Source organism: Anabrus simplex, chromosome 1 (assembly GCF_040414725.1).
Source record: "Anabrus simplex isolate iqAnaSimp1 chromosome 1, ASM4041472v1, whole genome shotgun sequence".
In the NCBI taxonomy this organism is placed as follows: Eukaryota; Metazoa; Arthropoda; class Insecta; order Orthoptera; family Tettigoniidae; genus Anabrus; species Anabrus simplex.
In genome coordinates, this window is record NC_090265.1 from 574,258,307 (window position 1) to 574,279,130 (window position 20,824).

Sequence of the window (20,824 nt, forward strand, 5' to 3'; positions counted from 1 at the left end):
CACCCCGTAATCTGCAGGCCTTCGGGCTGAGCAGTGGTCGCTTGGTAGGCCAAGGTCCGTCAGTGTCGTTGACCATGCGTTCTTTTGTGAGTATGTTAACAGACATTGACAGATCCATCTATGACAGGAACTCTCAGGGTGCATGCACCAGTGCATGCGCTGTGCACGGTGCAAAAACCAGAGTGCACTCATGGATTTGGAACAACAGCGCTTTCTCTCTCTTTCCCCACGCCTGTCCCGCTCGCTCCGCCTGTCTGTTCCGTAGCGCTCCAAATCGAAGCCGAGTTGAGCCGAGCTTAGCCGAGTAGCCCAGAGACGAAGCGTTGGTCCGAGCCGAGCCGAGTGGGACCGATACACGGTGCACAGGAACTCTGCGCCTCAGTTTGTACGCGTGAGATTTTGGGTGTTTGAGAGGCCCTGATCTAAGAGTTCATCGGAGAAAGAGAATTAAATAACTCATTTTCCAGTCGGCAGTTATGCTCGAATATTCAAAAGTTGAACCATATGAAATCATGCATTGTGGAGATAGAACCGCTTTTGTCTCATGTACTTGTGACACTGAAACCTATACCAAAGCAAGCAAATCCATCTCTGTACACTTCATGAAGATCTCTTGAATGTAACGACTAGGCTACCTCCAAGAAATAGGATATAAGGGATCAAGTGAAGATTAAATTCAAACATTGTGACTAAAGGCTGCGGGACGAGAAGGTTTATGTGCTATGCTATCCAATACTAAACCAACCGAACCCGATGGCGCAACAACCCCGAAGGGGCATGGCCTACAATGCGACCGCAACTTAGCCCGAAGGCCTGCAGATTACGAGGTGTTTTGTGGTCAGCAAAACGAATACTCTCGGTCGTTATTCTTGGCTCTCTAGACCGGGGCCGCCATCTCACCGTCAGATAGCTCCTCCATTGCAATCACCTAGGCTGAGTGGACCTCGAACCAGCCCTCAGGTCCAGGTAAAATTCTCAGACCTGGCCGGGAGTCGAACCCGAGGCCTAATATTCAATGATCGGAATTTTGTTATTATTCTATTGCATGCTGATTTCATACTTTACATTTGTTGGAATCATTTCAGTTCAGGAGCGGAGTAGATTCTCGAATAAACCTGCTATCCAGACATTCGGCTCGAATAGTGTAAGAACGAAGTAATATCACACCTAGACTGTTGTTGAAAGTAACCATAGTCGAGCATATTTACCGTCACATATCGATTCATCCCTCGTACAAATCATGAGGAAGGAAAGGTAAAGCACGTGGCAACCTTTCATATTTTTATGAAGTATAAATAAAAGTATTTATTGAACTATTCAGCACTGAAACTGTTTCGTAGTTTTCTCACAACCCTTAGCATAGAAACCCATCTCATTTGTGTAACAAACAGTTAATTTTCTTTTCATTTGTTGTGGTCCAGACAGCTAGCGCCCACACCACAGTTCCTTAATGCACTCCGAGCCCGGGACTGATTGGTTTGTCCGGCAACCCTCTAGTACCGCGCTAGAGGCCCTTCTCCATCACTGCCTGTCGAGGTATTAGTTTACCGGCTGTTTCACCTTTGACTTCTCTCAACCACCCAGATCGCTATCATCGGGGTTGCTTGTCGAACTAAGCATTGTAGTCTGCTGAAACCTAATGTACACCTGCCAGTTCTTGACAGATGCCTCTAGAATGGACAGCATTTTTGTAATGTACATATAATGGGATGCGTATGTTGAATTATTTATGTGCAATTTATACATGAGAGAGTCTAAATGGAATATATTTCATCCTTTAAATGATATGCTTATGAGTAATATATATTGTTATTTCCTATTGAATTATCACATGAACTAGTCACTTGCACAAAGGGAAAACTGACTGTGACAAGCCAAACATTTTTCAAAGGTCTCGCTCTTGTAATTCATATTCACCTCTAAATATCATTTTACATAGATATTAATTTACTATATTAACCGTTAAATCTTTATTTGCCCATCGTTTAAGTCACGATGAAGGCATGTTAAAACACTTGGAAAGTTTTCGTAATAAATGTCTTTATTGAACCAAGGAGAAACCTTCTGTGACTTAAAGTATTTATTCATTTAGTTAGTTAATGTACCAGCACCATGGTAAATGGGTAGCGTGCTGGCCTCTTACCTCGAGGTCCTTGGTTCAACTCCCGGCCAGTCCAAGCATTTTAATTCTGGCCTGAGGACTGGGACGAGGTTCACTCACCCTCGTAAAACCAGCTAAAGAACTGTCTTATACGACAGGTAGCGGCCCGATCACTAAAACCAAGAAATACGACGGTGCATGTCTACACGCTGACCACATGACACTCAAAAAATTGTTGGTCGTCAGGTTAGGTAAAAGGCGTCTTGGCAGGCCAAGGCTCTTGTTTATAATTTGCTTCACATCGCACCGACACACAGAGGTGTTGTGGCGGCGATGGGGTAGGAAAGGGCTAGGAATGGGAAGGAAGCGACCGTAGCCTTAATTAACCCAGCATTTCTCTAGTGCGGAAACGTAGAACCATCTTCAGGGCTGCTGACATTGGGGTTCGAACCCACTATCTTCCGAATGCAGGCCGGTAGTTACGTGAACCAAACCTCACAGCCACTTGCTCGATTAATGAGTTGTTGCGCCGGGGATTTTTATTTTATTTTTCTCCTTTATTATCACATTGTCATCGCCCACCGCCGTAAAGTAACTGATAGCACTATTAATTGCCATTCTCAAGAGTCCTAAGTTCGATTCGCAGTGCTACCAAAAATTTAAGATATGCTATTGAAGAAGGTACATGCTGCTTACTTCCACTGGAGATATAGCTTGAAATAACTGGATCATCTCGGAGAATATGAGTACAAAAATCAACTTTGCACTGCCATTTATGGACATTATTGTTGAACTGTTTTGCTTTACGTCGCACCGACACAGATAGATCTTATGGCGACGATGGGATAGGAAAGGCCTAGGAGTGGGAAGGAAGTGGCCGTGGCCTTCATTAAGGTACAGCCCCAGCATTTGCCTGGTGTGAAAATGGGAAACCACGGAAAACCATCTTCAGGACTGCCGACAGTGGGGTTCGAACCCACCATCTCCCGGATGCAAACTCACAGCCGCGCGCCCCCAACCGCACGGCCAACTCGCCCGGTAATTGTGGAACTCAGAAAATACCTGATGAATATGCACATGTTAAGAGAATGCAGTGATGATTCAAACAAGATGTACTTTACATCTAGATTTTGTATCAGTCTGACAATTGAATTGAATTGAATTGAATTGAATTGAATTGAATTGAATTGAATTGAATTGAATTGAATTGAATTTGTTGATCATTATTTACATGCCACTGAGGCTGAAAAGCCCCTTTATGTAGCGTCTTCTTATAACACAATAGACACCTTAAGGCAGTGATATATGTAAATGAGGATGGAAGAGTATCATAGTTCGTAATAACACGCATCTGCTACTCCAAAGGGGTTTGCACTTGGTCAACAAAATAATGCGAAGAAGTTACTATGTATACTTTGGTTCGTTGTTCCATGGACTGGGTGGATGCAGCAGACTTGACGTAACTATTGCATCCCGTAACTACTTTAATATGTTGGTCTTATTTATGATTTAGCCCTCCTTCTGTACATCACATCAAAAGAAACTAAACAAGTCCTAGATATCTCAAGGTAATTCCTGTCAATCTCTGTCTTGGCGTGGTCAAAATTCACTTAATCATTCTCCTTTCACAAACTTAACTTGAAATGTATTCCATTTAAACTCTTCACAATTTGCTTTGCGTCGCACCGACATTGATAAGTCTTGTGAGTACGATGGGATAGAGCAGGGCTAGCAGTGGGAACGAAGCGAACGTGGCTTTCAGTAAGATACAGCTCCAGTATTTGTTAGGTGTCAAAATGGGAAAGCACGGAAAACCATTTTCAGGGCTGCCGAGAGTGGGGGTCGAACGCACTGTCTCTCGAGTACAACTCACAGCTGCGCGTGCCTAGCCGCACGGCCAACTCGCTCGGTCATTATCATACTTTCTCGTGTATAAATTGCACGTACATATTTCAACATTCAACCCTATTTAGCGTTATGCTGGCCATGGTCGTTAAGGTCGTCGAGTATATATTATATCTGACACTGTGGTTAGCCAGTTCGAGTCCTGTTGGTCAAACATTTTTACTGGAAATACTTAGTTGTGTGTGAAATTGTATATCGACGGCTTACTTCTAAAACCTCGTATGTCCCCATGCTCTTCCTACGCATTAATTTCCTTAAAGCAGGCCACGCCTCCCAGCCACATATGGATGTGAAGTCCATCAGAACAATTTTCATTGTGTTCAATTTCCTATGCTGTTGTGTAAAGGAAAATGGACCTTACCATGCCGTATAGTAGGGATGTTGTTTGCATCACGTATTTACACACTCCTACAGTATAATGCATTTAAGGTTCAATTTTCTTTACACATTGGCATAGGAAAATGAACACAACGAAAATTGTTCTGATAGGCTGCATATCAATATGTGGCTGAGAGGCGTGACCAGTCTTAAGTAAAATAATGAGTAGAAAGAGCAATGCGAGATACGAGGTTTTAGAAGTAAGCCGTCGATATGATGATGCTGGATTTAAAATGTTAAACTAGTAGTATTTCTTGTGATATTTTCTTTCCATGGAATTGTTTGTTGTACTATTGTTGTTGTAGTTGTTTTTGTTGTTATTGTTGTTAGGTAATTATGTTTTAACTTTACTTTATTATCATACTACTGTAAGTGACCATTGCCACCGGGATATTTCCCAATTGAGATGTAATTGTTAATAATAATAATAATAACTATTCAACGTACAAATCAAACTTGATCAGATCCTTATATGTGTTCCGATATACCCATCACACCTTTCAATTCTTCTGAGGTACAATAATGCTTGTGTTCTGCAGAAGTTGTTGTCAGTATTCAACGTCCACATAATGCCAACCTCCTCATTAATGTCTTCAGAAAATTATTTTTAAGACGTATATTATCTACAGGATGTCCGGCTCCATGGCTAAATGGTTAACGTGCTGGCCTTTGGTCGCAGGGGTCCCGGGTTCGATTCCCGGCAGGGTCTGGAATTTTAACCTTAATTGGTTAATTTCGCTGGCACGGGGGCTGGGTGTATGTGTCGTCTTCATCATCATTTCATCCTCATTACGACGCGCAGGTCACCTACGGGTGTCAAATCAAAAGACCTGCATCTGGCGAGCCGAACATGTCCTCGGACACTCCCGGCACTAAAAGCCATACGCCATTTCATCTACAGGATGTTTCTAAATTCCCATTACAGACACAGAGGGCTTGCAGTGGGTTAAATATATTATAGGAACTTGTGTCCGGAAACGTACCGTTTTCCCGCTGTCCGCAAAAAATCACCACAACACACGTTCACAGCTCTCGCATTTTCGGCGCTCTGTCAGACTCTTGTTGCTTGTCGTCTGGGTCCAGTACCAGGCGGGACTCGCTGTGACGACCACCGACGTCAACCATGTTCTCGTACACACGATCACAACTCCCTGGCCCTGCAATATCCACCACAGCCATAACCCGTGCCAGTAGCCTTCCTCGGATTCCACAGGAGTCTCGTAAATAAGTTTTCATGTGACCCCACAGGTAGTAGTCTAGCGGTGTCAAGTCGGGTGAACGTGGAGGCCAAGTAATCAGGCCACCACAACCTATCCACTATTTTCCAGATCTTTGGTGCAGTTGAACTACTGGACGTAGTGAATTATTATTATTGCACTGCAGTGTGAACGAGTATCACAAACACTACAGCAGGTACAACACGTCTCCGTGCGAATCACACACTCAGCTGAATGGCATGGAATGTCAACAAATCTGCAAGGGAATGAGACATCACTTGATCGTTCAATGACGTACGTACTCTAGTCAGTGGCGCGTACAATGCAGGAGACTTGAACATGTGCTGTGGTGTATTTTTTACGGGTAGCGGCAAGGCGGTGCCTTCCCAGGAACAAGTTCCTATGCTAAACTCAACAGTCTTGGTCCCCACTGCAAGCCCTTAAATTCTGTAATGGGAAACACCCTGTATATCTGGAGTGAGTCATTTTCCTTTATACCTTAATGCGACTATTTAGCAGGCTAGAGTCTCGTTCTTTATCGGAATTAACCAGACAAATCGCTCCACCAACTAAGAACGGCCATGCACCACCACCCACCGAATCAAGAAAGAGCTCTCAATCTGTCAATCCTTCCGGTGTCCGAGCCTCGTGAGGTTTCCCGTGTTGAGTCAAATTAAGACGCAGGCTCCACTCCTGGTGGTTTCCTTCCGTCAATTCCTTTAAGTTTCAGATTTGCAACCATACTTCCCCCGGAACCCAAAAGCTTTGGTTTCCCGGGAGCTGCCGCCGAGTCATCGGAGGAACTTCGGCGGATCGCTAGCTGGCATCGTTTATGGTTAGAACTAGGGCGGTATCTGATCGTCTTCGAACCTCTAAGTTTCGTTCTTGATTAATGAAAACATACTTGGCAAATGCTTTCGCGGTTCGTGCGGCCACGGCCACCGTCGCGTCTCCTGAAAAGAGCTTCACCCCGGTGGAGCTGGACCGGTCGACACCACCACTGAGAGTGTGTGAGACGGGAGGGTTGGTCTGCGCAGCGTCTTTGTGTCTGCTGGCGCCGGTTCGCCGCCCTTGCTCCGCGACCAAGCTCAAAAGTGTGTGCTGTGTATGCAGCGACCGAACATTTTGTGCGACACGCACAAACCAAACACGACCTCAGAGCAGGCGAGACTACCCGCTGAATTTAAGCATATTATTAAGCGGAGGAAAAGAAACTAACAAGGATTCCCTTAGTAGCGGCGAGCGAACAGGGAAGAGCCCAGCACCGAATCTCGCAGGTTCACCCTGCCGAGAAATGTGGTGTTTGGGAGGGTCCACTTTTCCCGGGAACCTGCGGCGAGTTCAAGTCCTTCTTGAATGGGGCCACGCTCCGCAGAGGGTGCCAGGCCCGTAAAGACCGCTGCGGCTTCCGGGAGGATCTCTCCTTAGAGTCGGGTTGCTTGAGAGTGCAGCCCTAAGTGGGTGGTAAACTCCATCTAAGGCTAAATATGACCACGAGACCGATAGCGAACAAGTACTGTGAGGGAAAGTTGAAAAGAACTTTGAAGAGAGAGTTCATCAGAAAGAGGAAAACTATCGAAATGAGAAGAAATGTTGGGGTACGATCACTGAAAGAATGAGGGGGGAAAAGACAATCATAAAAGGTTCGAAGCCTGGACCTCGAATCGCTTAAATATCACTGTGCCTGAAGAATGTCCGAAGTTTATAAAATGTATCAACAATTACAGTACACAGATAGGCTATTGTTAGTTGAGGTGGACTTTATATTTTCTGCTGCCACTCACATCCACTAGATGGCACTGCTGTTGCAATTACACAGCAAACTAACCCGTCAATGACAGGTAAAACACCTAGAACAGTAGTTAAATAATAACGAGCTACATATTCTAGAGAGTACTTGGCGGTGGTGTATATTTTAGTAGCGGTTTGTTTATTTTAGTAACAAAAGAGGTAATGTATGAGATAAATATATATAGTGTCCTATTACGAATGCCAGTAGCGAACAGTGTTACTGTATATAGCTACTTGTGCACGTTACCTTCCGTTGAATTGTCTTGTTGTCACGTACCTTCGTCGCTATAGTGAATGTAAAATGTTTGATTCATTGCTAGATCTTCGAAAAATAAACATGCATATCAGAAGTGAGCTGTAAAAAATGAATGACATCAGTGATCCTTGGAAGTATATGAATAAAGAATACTTGATGCTTTGATGCAAGCGGAATGTTTGGTCGGTTCTACAGCTCATGGACTTGAGAGTGGTTATGTTGTTAAGTATATGTCTGGCTGGATGGTTGCTTAAAATTATATCAAGTGTTCTCTTAACGTTCCTGTAATTAATCGAATATTTCTTACACATAATGTTCCTCCTTCTTCTTCGCTGTCTTTCACTAATGATTTAATGCTGTACTCAGGTTTATGGCGACGATAGAACAGGAAAGGGCTAGGAATGAGTAGGAGGCAGCTGTGGCCTTAATGATGTGAAAATAGAAACCATGGAAAACGCCTTCAGGGCTGCCGATGGCGTGGTTTGAACCCACTGTCTCCCAAGAAAAAATTTACAGCTACGCGGTACGTACAAACCAATCGACACCCACCTTACCTTCTTATTTTTATTCTTTACATGCCCAGTCTCTTGGACATCACCGATCGCTACAACTAGTACACCTTGGCCTTCTGCAAAACGATACAGTTATCCAGTTGTCTCTGATACTATTTCTTCTTATTTATTTATTTATTTATTTATTTATTTATTTATTTATTTATTTATTTATTTATTTATTTATTTATTTATTTATTTATTTATTTATTTATTTATTTATGGTATTACTGATATATGATCTTCATCGCCTTCCTCTTCCCATCTGTCCTTCAATTTTGTCAGTTTGCTCTTCAGAATAAGCGTGGGCCTAAACATGCATTTTTTCCTCAGATTCCATAAAGCAGGTAGGATGACGTTCTAAAATTAATGACTAACAGTACCGAGTGAGTTGACCATGCGGTAGTATCGTGTATCCGTGAGCTTGCATTCGAGAGAGAGTGGCTCGAATCCCACACTTGGCAGCCCTGAAGATGTTATCTCCGTGCTTTCGTAGTTTCACATTTTCATACCAGCAAATACTAGTGTTGTACCTTAATTAACGCCACGGCCGCTACCTTCCCAATCCTAGCCCTTTCCCATCCTTCCGTCGCCGAAATCTTTCGTTGTGTTAGTGCGACGTAAAGCAAGTAAATATACTATGTGCCTTTTATAAACACTCTTCGTAGCTGATATGTTGCACCCAAGAGATTCTTAGCATTCTTCTATGCAGCTACATTTCCAAACTTACCACTTAATTTTATACTCCTTCCGAGACCAAACCCCAACACCATCAAGTGCGTCGTTTATACGTAACTTTTCACCCTCTCCTGCCTAAATTTAAAAATGAGATTATAATTTCGTATTAATGACTTTATTCGAGTGAGGATCTGGCTATTTATATATGGGTCTATATCTGTTTTGTTTGTTGTTTTAAGTGGCCTAACATCGAAGGTCATCGGCCCGGTCTTAATATCTAGATCAGGTTCCGAGTCATTAGTAATCCAAGAGCCAAGATATCTGAACTTGCTTATTTATTGGATTAGCTTGTATTTTAGCTTTAGATTGGCAGTTTTCTTATTTTTTAATACAAAACGCCATTTGTTCGTGGTGTCAACCTATAGAGATCTTTTGCCCCTACTTCCACCATATTATATGAACCTGCGTGTAATTGGAATTGCAGAAGTGTAGAATGTTGGATGTGAGGAAAGGAACGTTAAGGACGGCACAAACTGCCAGTCCCCAGGCCAGGGATGTTAATCGTTTACAATTAAAACCCCTGACCAGTCCGGGAATCGAACCCGGGGACGCAATGTGACAGGCGGACGCGTTGCCCCCTCCACCGCGAGGCCGGACAGTGTTCTTCTTAGTACTGCCGAAAAACGGTCGTTCCGCTCGTGATTTAAGGCGAGTTCAAGAAAGAGAGTCATTCACAGGGAGTGACTCCTTGGAATGAACATGAAAAAAAGCGATAAATTCTTAGAGAAGGTACAGAATAATAATCTAGAGAACCTTAGTGCGTCACCAGAATTCGTGTGTTTACAAATTAGGTCTGAGCGGGAGATAAGGTCTACATATTCATTAATATAATGTTATCATTTATTTCCATCTTTTCTCCATTATAGTAAACAAAGGATATTTGAAGTGAGTTGAAATTAGCTACCCAGACTTGGTTACTTATAGCAGCATCCCCACTATCTCTTCTTTGAAGCATAATAATTCAAAAGTAGCATTATTTATGTAATTGTTTATCTACTTCATTTCAATTTTCTTTGTACAATAAATAAACAAGTTATCCGTTCATTAATATTTGTCTTCAACATTTAGTTTCAGTATTCTTCACTTTGTCAGTTTTCTCATTAAGTTGAAGGCTATTAGCGTCCAAATACTGGTTTGTGAGTGCGTTGGTTTTTTCCCATTGGTCTCTTTTTCCTAGCGGAACGATTTAATGGAATTGTATTTTTTTTTTTTTTTTTTTAAGATTGGTTCGTCTTTGTGAACCACCACTTCATGAATGAAAGTTGTAGCACGCGCAATATCTCACTTACTTATCCTCTTACTTTTTTACTTACTCATCAGCAAAATGCTTTGAAATCGAATGGTAGGAGAAAGTAGAATATATATGTTATGAAAAGGATCCAAGTAAAGTGGATAATCAAGAAATTAATTAAACTGGCAATAGTAAGAGTGTGTAATGGTATTATTTCTAAGACATTGCATAACTGTCTTAAAACACTTAATCTGCACTCCTTCAGCTATACAAAATTACAAACCGCCACATCGTTCGGAAGCCCTTGGAGATGGACCGAAGGACTTCGATCTTCGAATCATCGGTAGAAGCTGTTTGTGCCAGTTATAGTGCATGCGATACAGAAGAGATACTAACCTCTAATATATCGGAAGATAATGTGATAAAGTGCATAGAAAAATGCCCATGCGTTATTTAAAATCATATAATACAAACGATTTAATATAAATTCGTTTCTGGGCCTTAGGGTTGTACACAGAAAATAATTTTGCCTGTGCTTGCCTATTTTAATGTATAATGCCTGTTTATGCCTAATTGCCTCTGTTTGGAACAAAATTAACATTGCATTGAAAAGAGCTAAATGTAATTTTTCATTTTCGAAATCACGCGACATACTCTCAGTACAACAGGACAACACTGTTCTTGAAGGTCGGGTCACGCCATTGCCATTCGAAGAGACTAGATTGAATACATGGCTGTATGCAGCTCTATGTTACGCTAATAACTTTAATAAGGTCCTGAATTAATAAGATCTTGAAAATTTTAACTGTTCTCTACTAGGATTCTTCTTCTTCTATTCGCATTGTCAAAATAATGCCGTTGAAGGTCACCATACAAAATGACTTGGCTTTCATAATAAACAACTACTCTGTATTACCAGGTGCAAACATATGTCCTGAAGAGAGAAATAAAACGCTGGTAGTGAATCTCGTGGATGATATCGGGTAGAAAATTCAAGCTGTTCCAGCTTCTTGCTGATAAAATGTGCCGTATAGGAACGGTTCTTCGAAGCGAAAACACTGTTTCAACTTGAACTGATCCACGTCCTGTAACATTGTTCAAATATGCTCCCATAACGTCCAAGGAAGTTCAAGGATCGTTGCCTGTTCTTAAACGTGTGGTGGATGATAAAGAGCAAAACATAAAACTAGAAAAATCATGTTATTATGTGCAATCAATAACTGTTTATTATGATAACCAAGGAAAGTGATATAGTACTCTCATTTACTTCATGTTTGGTCTCATTGTATGAAAAGTAAAAGTAGATGTTTATTTATTGAATATAAAAACCAATGGCGCTACATCCCTGATAGACCTTGGCCTACCAAATGACTGCTACTTAGCCCGAAGGCTTGCAGATTACGAAGTAAAGCATGGTCAGTGTGACGAATCCTCTCGGCTCTTATTCTTGGTTTTCTAGTCCGGGGTCACCGTTTCACAGTCTGGTAGCTCCTTAACTTGTAAGCACGTAGGCTGAGTGGACCTCGAACCAACTATCAGGTCCAGGTAAAATTCTCTGACCTAGACAGTAATCGAACTCGGGGCCTCCGAATCAAAGGCAGACATGCTACCCCTAGACGATTTAAATATTTAGCTCATTTGATAACAAGTTAAAATTTTCCATTTCCATATATATTGCGCTCTTACTATAATGCCCTACAGTAAAACGTCAATAAAGTAAAATTTTGTGTGAAAAATTTGCTTGTTCCAAATATATGTATATGTATATTTTGGATATAAATTTCCCTTACATTTCCAATTTATAAATTTCATATAATATAGCTATATATTTATGTTGAATGCAAAAGTAAAAGTTATATAATCATGTAATATCGTTCGAATTTCGAAAATATTTAAAATTTGGTAAAATGCCTATTTAAAAGATGTTATTGCCTAGGATAATGCCTGCTTTGAAGATTTTTATTTCCTTTTTGACAGCCTGTTTTGTAGTATTTTGGTGTCTAACGCCCGGTTTATTATTATTATTATTATTATTATTATTATTATTATTATTATTATTAGTATTAGTATTATTATATATTAAGAACCTGATAATTCAAGTAACCCAAGATGAACGGTAAATAGCCTTAAGCTTGAAGGATGCATTAGTAACTGCTAATCTTTTGATCCCGCGGAGTAAGTGCTTCCAGTTTCAATCTCCATATTGCCCATATTTATTATTACCAATCCATAAGCAACAACCCTATTTCCGATCACTGTGCTGATGATCCATTGTTGTTTTAAGGGACCGAGCATTGAAATAATCGGCTGTAATACTTGCATTGAAATTACACATGCCATGGTTTTCTTGATGAACCGTCCCATTCCTAACTCTGCCTTACTCCCTTCCATAACTCATCGGTCTAAGACCAAGATAGTGTATCTCCATCACAATTGCCTTTTAGGAAGGAAGTGCGACAAATTTTACTTTGTTTTATGTATAACTGGTCCTATCAACGGCACATTCCTAGAGAACGACATACTCTTACATGCAGTGGTACATCTGTGGTACATAATTGTCATTTTTTACCAATAACGGAGATGCCAAAGTCAGTTATGCTATAGGCTTACCTATTTAGAAAAGCATTAAAATACACTTTTTTGGTTGAAAATTTACTTCACATTCCGAATAAGGAAATCCACGAAATTCGCCATTTTAGCAATGTTTATAGATAAGCTACTCTGGTCCAAAACCGACGGCATCTACTGTTAGGAAAATATTATTACCTTCTACTTCTCCTTCCTTATATCCTCTAGAGAAAATCTCGCTAATACTAAACACATCCAACTACATCAGGCAATTGTAATTTCTTATGCAAAAGTCCCATTGATACTGATATCGTCCTATCAAACTACAGTTTTTCGCTGAGATTTTTCCGAGATATCCCTGACCTGTGATATTAGTAGGATTACATCACTCCCGTAGATCGGAGGCTTGCTTAAAATGAAACCGTTGCGAATGTAGTGTGTGATGCGCATTACTAACTTTACTCATATGAAGTCCCAGGGAGAAGTCAGCTCTTTTTTTTTTTTTTTTCAATTTGATTTACTTCGCAGTGACACAGGTAGGAATGGGAAGGAAGTGGTCGTGGCCTTAATTAAGGAGCAGCCCCAGTATTTGCCTAATGTGAAAATGGGAAACCACGAAAAAACATTTTCAGGGCTGCCGACAGTGGCGTTCAAACACACTATCTCCCGGATGCAATTTCACATCTGCGCGCCCCTAACCGCGTGGCCATCTCGCCCGGTGAATTCAGTTATAAAATATTTTTGTTGTTGTTGATATGACCGCCTTAATTCCATGACAATTGATATCCCGATTACCAAGTCAATATAACAGGGCATTCAGGCTTTCTCCATGGGAAATAAATGAGGACGTAACGTGGGTACAGGAATCTTCACCGTGAAAGAATTATTGAAAAAAAATGAGAGAGGGAGAGAAAGAAGCGTATAGTTCACAGGCTCTGTTCCATAGTTGTTTAGACTGTCGTTTCCTATCTCGAGGTTGTTTATTCAAAACTTACCCTAAGGGAGTTGATTGACTTTTAATGGAAGCTAAAATAGGAGCGGCCTGTGTGACAAGAATAATTGATAAACAATTTAAAGAACTCCAGTTATGAGAAATCGTATTCTACAGTGTCTCCTACAATCGAAGGGGAAGGGGCATTATTGTATTTCTTTGCATACGGTATCGTTTCGGCCACTTACGTCCATGGTTAACACTTTGCTTGGGGCTTTACGTCGCACCGACACAGATAGGTCTTATGGCGACGATGGGATAGGAAAGGCCTAGGAGATGGAAGGAAGCGGCCGTGGCCGTAATTAAGGTACAGCCCCAGCATTTGCCTAGTGTGAAAATGGGAAACCACGGATAACCATCTTCAGGGCTGCCGATAGTGGGATTCGAACCTACTATCTCCCGGATGCAAGCTCACAGCCGCGCGCCTCTATGCGCACGGCCAACTCGCCCGGTATGGTTAACACTTGTCACCTTTCCGGATTTCCAGTTCTCGGTTGTAGAATGGAGTTCCTCGTTCTCCGAAATACTTTTACTGGGCGAGTTGGCCGTGCGCGTAGAGGCGCGCGGCTGTGAGCTTGCATCCGGGAGATAGTGGGTTCGAATCCCATTATCGGCAGCCCTGAAGATGGTTGTCCGTGGTCTCCCATTTTCACACCAGGCAAATGTTGGGGCTGTACCTTAATTAAGGCCACGGCCGCTTCCTTTCAACTCCTAGGCCTTTCCTATCCCATCGTCGCCATAAGACCTATCTATGTCGGTGCGACGTAAAGCCCCTAGCAAAAAAAAAAAAAAAACACTTATTGCAAGCTCTTATTCTCACTCTTTCTGGAAGAGCAATTATCCTATGTACTGTGGGTCAGAACTTACTTCCTTCTCAAAGGCAACGGTCAAATGAATGAACTTTCATGAATGTTCATCTCTGTAGCAGCAATCATCTTTCTGATTGAAAGGGCGTTGACACCTCATTTAGCTATGGAGGTGTACTATTCCAAGCCGAAAATACCGAAAATTTGCATGACATTCCATTTTTCGGAATTCGAGAGATATAATTGTTATTTCTTCTTTCTCTCATAATCAGCTTTTCCTCCAGGATTAGTTTTTCCCTCGGACTCAACGAGGGATCTCACCTCTACCGCCTCAAGGGCAGTGTCCTGCAGCGTGATACTTTGGTTTGGGGGATACAACTGGGAAGAATGACCAGTATCTCGCCCAAGCGGACTCACCTGGTATGCTGAACATGTGCCTTGGTGGGGATGGAAAAATTGGAAGGGAAAAGCAAAGAAGAAGGTAAGAAGCGGCCGTGGCCTAAAGTTAGGTACCATCCCGACATTTTTCTGGAGCAGAAGTGAGGAAGAACGGAAAACCACTTCGAGGATGGCTGAGATGGAAATCGAACCCTCCCTCTACTCAGCTGACCTTCCGAGGCTGAGTGGGCGTCGTTCTAGCCATCGTACCATTTTACAAATTTCGTGGCAGAGCCGGGAATCGAACTCGGGCCTCCGGAGATGGCAGCTAATTACACTAACCACTACACCACTGAAGCGGACATATTATTATTGTTACGGGGTTACCCGTGGACTGCAGAGGTGAAAGAAGGTGCGGGCTGGAATGGGTCTAACTACAAGGCCGAAAGATGAATTAAAATTCCAGTAAAGGTTATATTTTCAAAATTTTCAACAAATCAGGTACAAGACCAGGAAGAGCCAAAATTTAAGGCGATTTAATAATCTGGGCTTCGAGCCCCAAGTTTTATAACTCCTGAGCTCTCAGCTCTCAACCACAAATTACCAAAGGGCAGAAAACCTCTAATTACATGGAGCACCTGCTCCCATCTTGTAATGTCAATCCTCCTAGAGGCACCTTTCAAAACACTAGCAAGAGCTGACCCGCTCTCAATCTTTCAAGCCTATTCAAGGCAATAACATACCTTACAATCACTTGCCATCAAGGCACAACTTACAAGAATTAAACAGGGGTATCTCGTACCCAGTCTACAGGGCCTTAAAAGAAAAATCACAGGTTAACTTAAATGGCCCTAAATACAAAAGGAATGGAGGCATGAATTAGCACTCCTAAATACACATATTAAAACCTAAGTGGCACTAGGCCGATGACACAGGGGCTATTCCAAAACTAGGGAGGTGACTCGTATAAGAAATAAATTTAAGACATTAAGGAAGAGAAGAAACTCTGTTATGTAAACGTAGTCACCTCAAATCAAAAATGAAGGTGAGCTCGAGAGGGTAAAGCACTCTCTATCCCCGAATTACAGTTACAGTAATAAGAAAATTTTACATAAGCCGGCACAAAGTTACATTTATAGACAGGTAGGTTACATTGAAAAGGTTTCGGACCTTCCCCGAGGGTTAAACTGCTGAGCTAGCAAGAAGTAAAGATGTTAAACGGCATTTACCTTGTTGAAGAGCTGCTGCCCGAAGGAAGAGGCGCTTCCCGCCCCCTGCTACACGTCCATACACTAAGCTAGAGGTTGAAGAAGTGGCGAGGAGCCGTGAAAATCAGCCGTTTTTAAACCCTCAGGGAAAGTTCGAGACCTTTCATGAATAAAACAGCCACACCCACTACGTTTTATTGGTCGCTTAAAGTTACACATCAAAATAGAAGAAGAAACCTATGATTGTTTGGAAATTAATTGCAGAAATTACTGATTGGCTAAGTTCAAAACTGGCGGAAAGAAAATCTTAATATGCCAACCCACAAATGAAGGAACGAAATTTAGTTATAGGAAAACTTATGAGTACAAAATATCTTCAAGAAAAGTTTCTTACCGAGCTCGATAGCTGCAGTCGCTTAAGTGCGGCCAGTATCCAGTATTTGGGAGATAGTAGGTTCGAATCCCACTGTCGGCAGCCCTGAAAATGGTTTTCCGTGGTTTCCCATTTTCACACCAGGCAAATGCCGGGGCTGTACCTTAATTAAGGCCACGGCCGCTTCCTTCCCACTCCTAGCCCTTTCCTGTCCCATCGTCGCCATAAGACCTATCTGTGTCGGTGCGACGTAAAGCAACTAGCAAAAAAAATGTTCCTTCACTTCGCACCCGGGTGCATGATCATAGTTTTTTTTTTTTTTTTTTTTTTTTTTGGTAGAGACATCTATAAGAGAATGTCCACACCTCTTGATCGATGGAAAACAAAACAAGTTGAAATCCACACAGTATTGACAACTACGTAATCACAAAATTTCCGGTAGTGACATCTTCTGAGAAAACTTGTAAGTTGATACAGTTGTTAAAGTTCAGAGTTTCTCCTGTAGAGGAGTACTTTACGGCGGAAAATTCAAATGTGCGGCGCATAGGTGTACCAGCCGGTACAATTATTATTATTATTATTATTATTATTATTATTATTATTATTATTATTATTATTATTATTATGCAGTGTTACCAACGAGAATAGGTTTTAATATAGCTGAATAGTACAGTACGGAATAGTACATTTCCCTTTGAAACAGATATTGAAATCTAAAAATAGGATACCATTTTCATCTAGATCTGTGGATACACGCATAGGACGCTTATCATTTAATTGAGAACCCCGTATTCTTCAGAAGAATCGATCAGCCACATAGAATATCGTCTCCGTACCTTCCTAGCCGCTATATGAAGTATTACAACCAAGCCAAAAATTCCCTATCAGTTAACGTCGAATAATCAATTGAGTATTGAATTCATACCCTGAATATAACGTGTACCGCGGGTCAGTATACTCGACAAGATAGTGACGTCGCCGTTTGTGCAGGCGCAGCTACGATATTCCTCGTACAGAATGATTTGGCCTTGCGGTGTGCGTCGCGTAGCGCTTAGCTTGCATTCTTGAGACGGTGGGTTTGAATACCGACGTCAGCAGCCCTGAACATAGTTTTCCGTGGTTTTCCATTTTCCATTTTCACACCAGGCTGCACATTAATTAACGCTACGGACGTTACCACCCCAACCCTATCACTTTCCTATCGTTGCGTCGCCGAAAATCGTCGATGTGTTAGTGCCACGTTCAACCACTAGCCAAACGAAATAAAATATAACTCGAATTCATCATCATCATCATCATCATCATATTATTATTATTATTATTATTATTATTATTATTATTATTATTATTATTATTATTATCTTACCCACTAACTACCGTTACATTTTAAGGAGACGCCTACGTGCCGGAATTTTGTCTCGGAGGTGTTCCACGTTCCAGTAAATCTATCTACACGGAAGTTGGCGTGTTTCGGCACATTCAAACACCACCGGATTGAGCCAGAATTGAACCGAACAACTTAAGGTCAGAAGACCAGCACACTTGCGTCCGAGCACAGTTCTGCGACTTGCTAAAAACAGCTAAATATCAACAGCCAGCCGTGATATTGTTTGTAGTGAACCGACTGTTAGTTAATGAGTGGCAGCACTCCTCTTGGTTTCAATACCGCATTAAGGATCAAACTACTTAACTGAATGCGTACGTGTGGAAAGCTTAGGGTAGCTGGGGTTATTTCACTACAGGTAACCGGTTTTCTCTCTTATAATTTCATGACGTGTCGGAGATAATGCAAGCAGGCCTCATCCCGCAGAGAGCTTGAGGTGTAACGGACAACGCCCCTAAGCGCGTTCCATACATTCAACAGGGTAGCATGACGGGCTGCTTTGTCTTGTCCAACCTCGATTAGTTGGAGAATAAGGTATTGAGCAGACATTTCGATACCTCTGGATATTGTCTGATATCGATATTTCTTGCAGTTTACACCAAACTTGGGAAAGAACTTTACTAAATTTTTGAGGGGGCAAAGTGAATTCTAACAAGGAATAAAGATAATTTCTAGTGCTCAAAAGTTATTCTATTGGGGGAAAAAGAAAATTTCAGGCGAATATTTCAGAACGAAAAAGTGTATTTCAGAAGTCAGAGAAAATTCTGAATGGAGAATTGTTGAGTGTAATAATAATAATAATAATAATAATAATAATAATAATAATAATAATAATAATAATAATAATAATAATAATAGACTACTCAATACAGGTGTAATTTAGATTATAAGGAAATCTCATGACCTGTACCAACAGTCAGAGAAAATATCAGACACATTTAGGAAAAGAAGTTTGAAATTTTAGAGACAAATTCTCAGAATGAGTAATCAGAAACTGACCAAAGAATTCTGAATCTTGCTCTATCAATGAAAGTTTAAAAAAACAAATTTTCTTCAGGAAATAGGCAACACAGATGAAATGAAATGTCGTATGGCTTTTAGTGCCGAGATATCCCAGGATGGGTTCGGCTCGCCAGGTGCAGGTCTTTCTATTTGACTCCCGTAGGCGACCTGCGCGTCGTGATGAGGATGAAATGATGATGAATACAACACATACACCCAGCCCCCGTGCCATTGGAATTAACCAATTAAGGTTAAAATCCCCGACCCGGCCAGGAATCGAACCCGGGACTCCCTGAACCGAAGGCCAGTACGCTGACCGTTCAGCCAACGAGTCGGACGGCAACACAGATGATATTGTGTTAGACAGATCTACGTTCAGAAAATTAATCGACAATCACCGTTAAGCATCATCCAAGCACTACCACCAACAAAACCTGGTCAGAAGATTGCAAGAAAAGCCACAGCGAGAAGATGAAGAGATTTTGTGAGAAGAAAAAGGCAACGGCATCAGCTAAATAAGTTCAATCGCGCTCCTCAGTTGGGCATAACGAAGAAAGAATAATAATAATAATAATAATAATAATAATAATAATAATAATAATAATAATAATAATAATATATGGCATAACTGCTGTCTGCGGACATTTTAATTGACGTCGTTTAGGCTCCTTATGTGTTACTTCCGCCGTTCCGTTTTACTTTATCAGATGAGCGAATTGCAGAGCTCTTCTGTAGTATTGGTGACAATAATGTGACCCCCTATGGGTGGGGGACGCAGACGAAGAGTACACCCACGGTATCCCCTGCCTGTCGTAACAGGCGACTAAAAGGGTGACCAAGGGATAATTATATTGGAACCATGAAACTCCTTGTGATTAGTACCACCACGCGGGGAACACCATGGGTCGCTTTTCCTTGCGCGTAGTTCTACTATGTTAGATACCAAATAGGTTTGTGATTAGTAGCAAACGAGAGCACGACGGCTTTTACAGTACCTGTGATTAGTAGCACTATATGAGCGACATCAGGGGATGAGGGAACCCATGGTTCTGGCTTGCATATGATTAGTACCCACTATATGAGGAAAACCACGGGATAGTACGAGTCCCTGTGGTTAGTACCCTTATGTGATGAACACCATAGGTTTACGTTGCCTGTCAATGGCGCCGCAATGTGCGAAACACAGTAGGTCTGTAATACATGTGCGAATTTCATTATCTGTGAGTAGTACCATACTGTGTGGAATACCGCGAGTCTACGCTACTTTTGATTAGTACCGCAACATGACAAATACCAAGGTTCTACTTTTCTAGCGATAAGTACCATTATGAGGAGCCGATGGCTTGGCTTTTGGATTCCTTTCGACTACAAGCATCATCGATTCACTATCGTTATAGAGAAGCAGTCTCTTGGTCAGTAATACTATTGTTTTACGCCAGCTTCTGTGCATGTGAGGCACTGAGGGTCGGTTCCATTGATCGTTTAAAATTCGTATCCATGCATCCACTCATTCTTCGTCCTCACGCTTTGAATTGTGGTCAGTGGAGGGTTTTGGGTTTTTAATTTGTCATTTCATTTCGTCCCATTAGGGGCCGATGACCTGGATATTAGGCCCCTTCAAACAACAAGCAACAATCAATCATCAATCAAAATTAATGTGAAATATCTCAAGAAGTAAGACAACAGTCCAGTTGCTCGGCTTCTGTGACCGCGTCCGCTGCCTCTACTATCAGCAGCTTCTCAGCTCGCCTGTTCCAGCCTTCAGTCTAGAATTATTATTGTAGTTCTGGGAATACCCGAGAATTTAACCTGGAGCTTCCAGATATAAGGCAGTTACTCTACTTCTACAGCATGGCGCTGCCAACAGAAAAGAGAAGTGGGCTAGAATCTCACACTCGGTCATCCTAAACGTGATATTCCTTCTTTTCATCACCCCCAACTAAAAA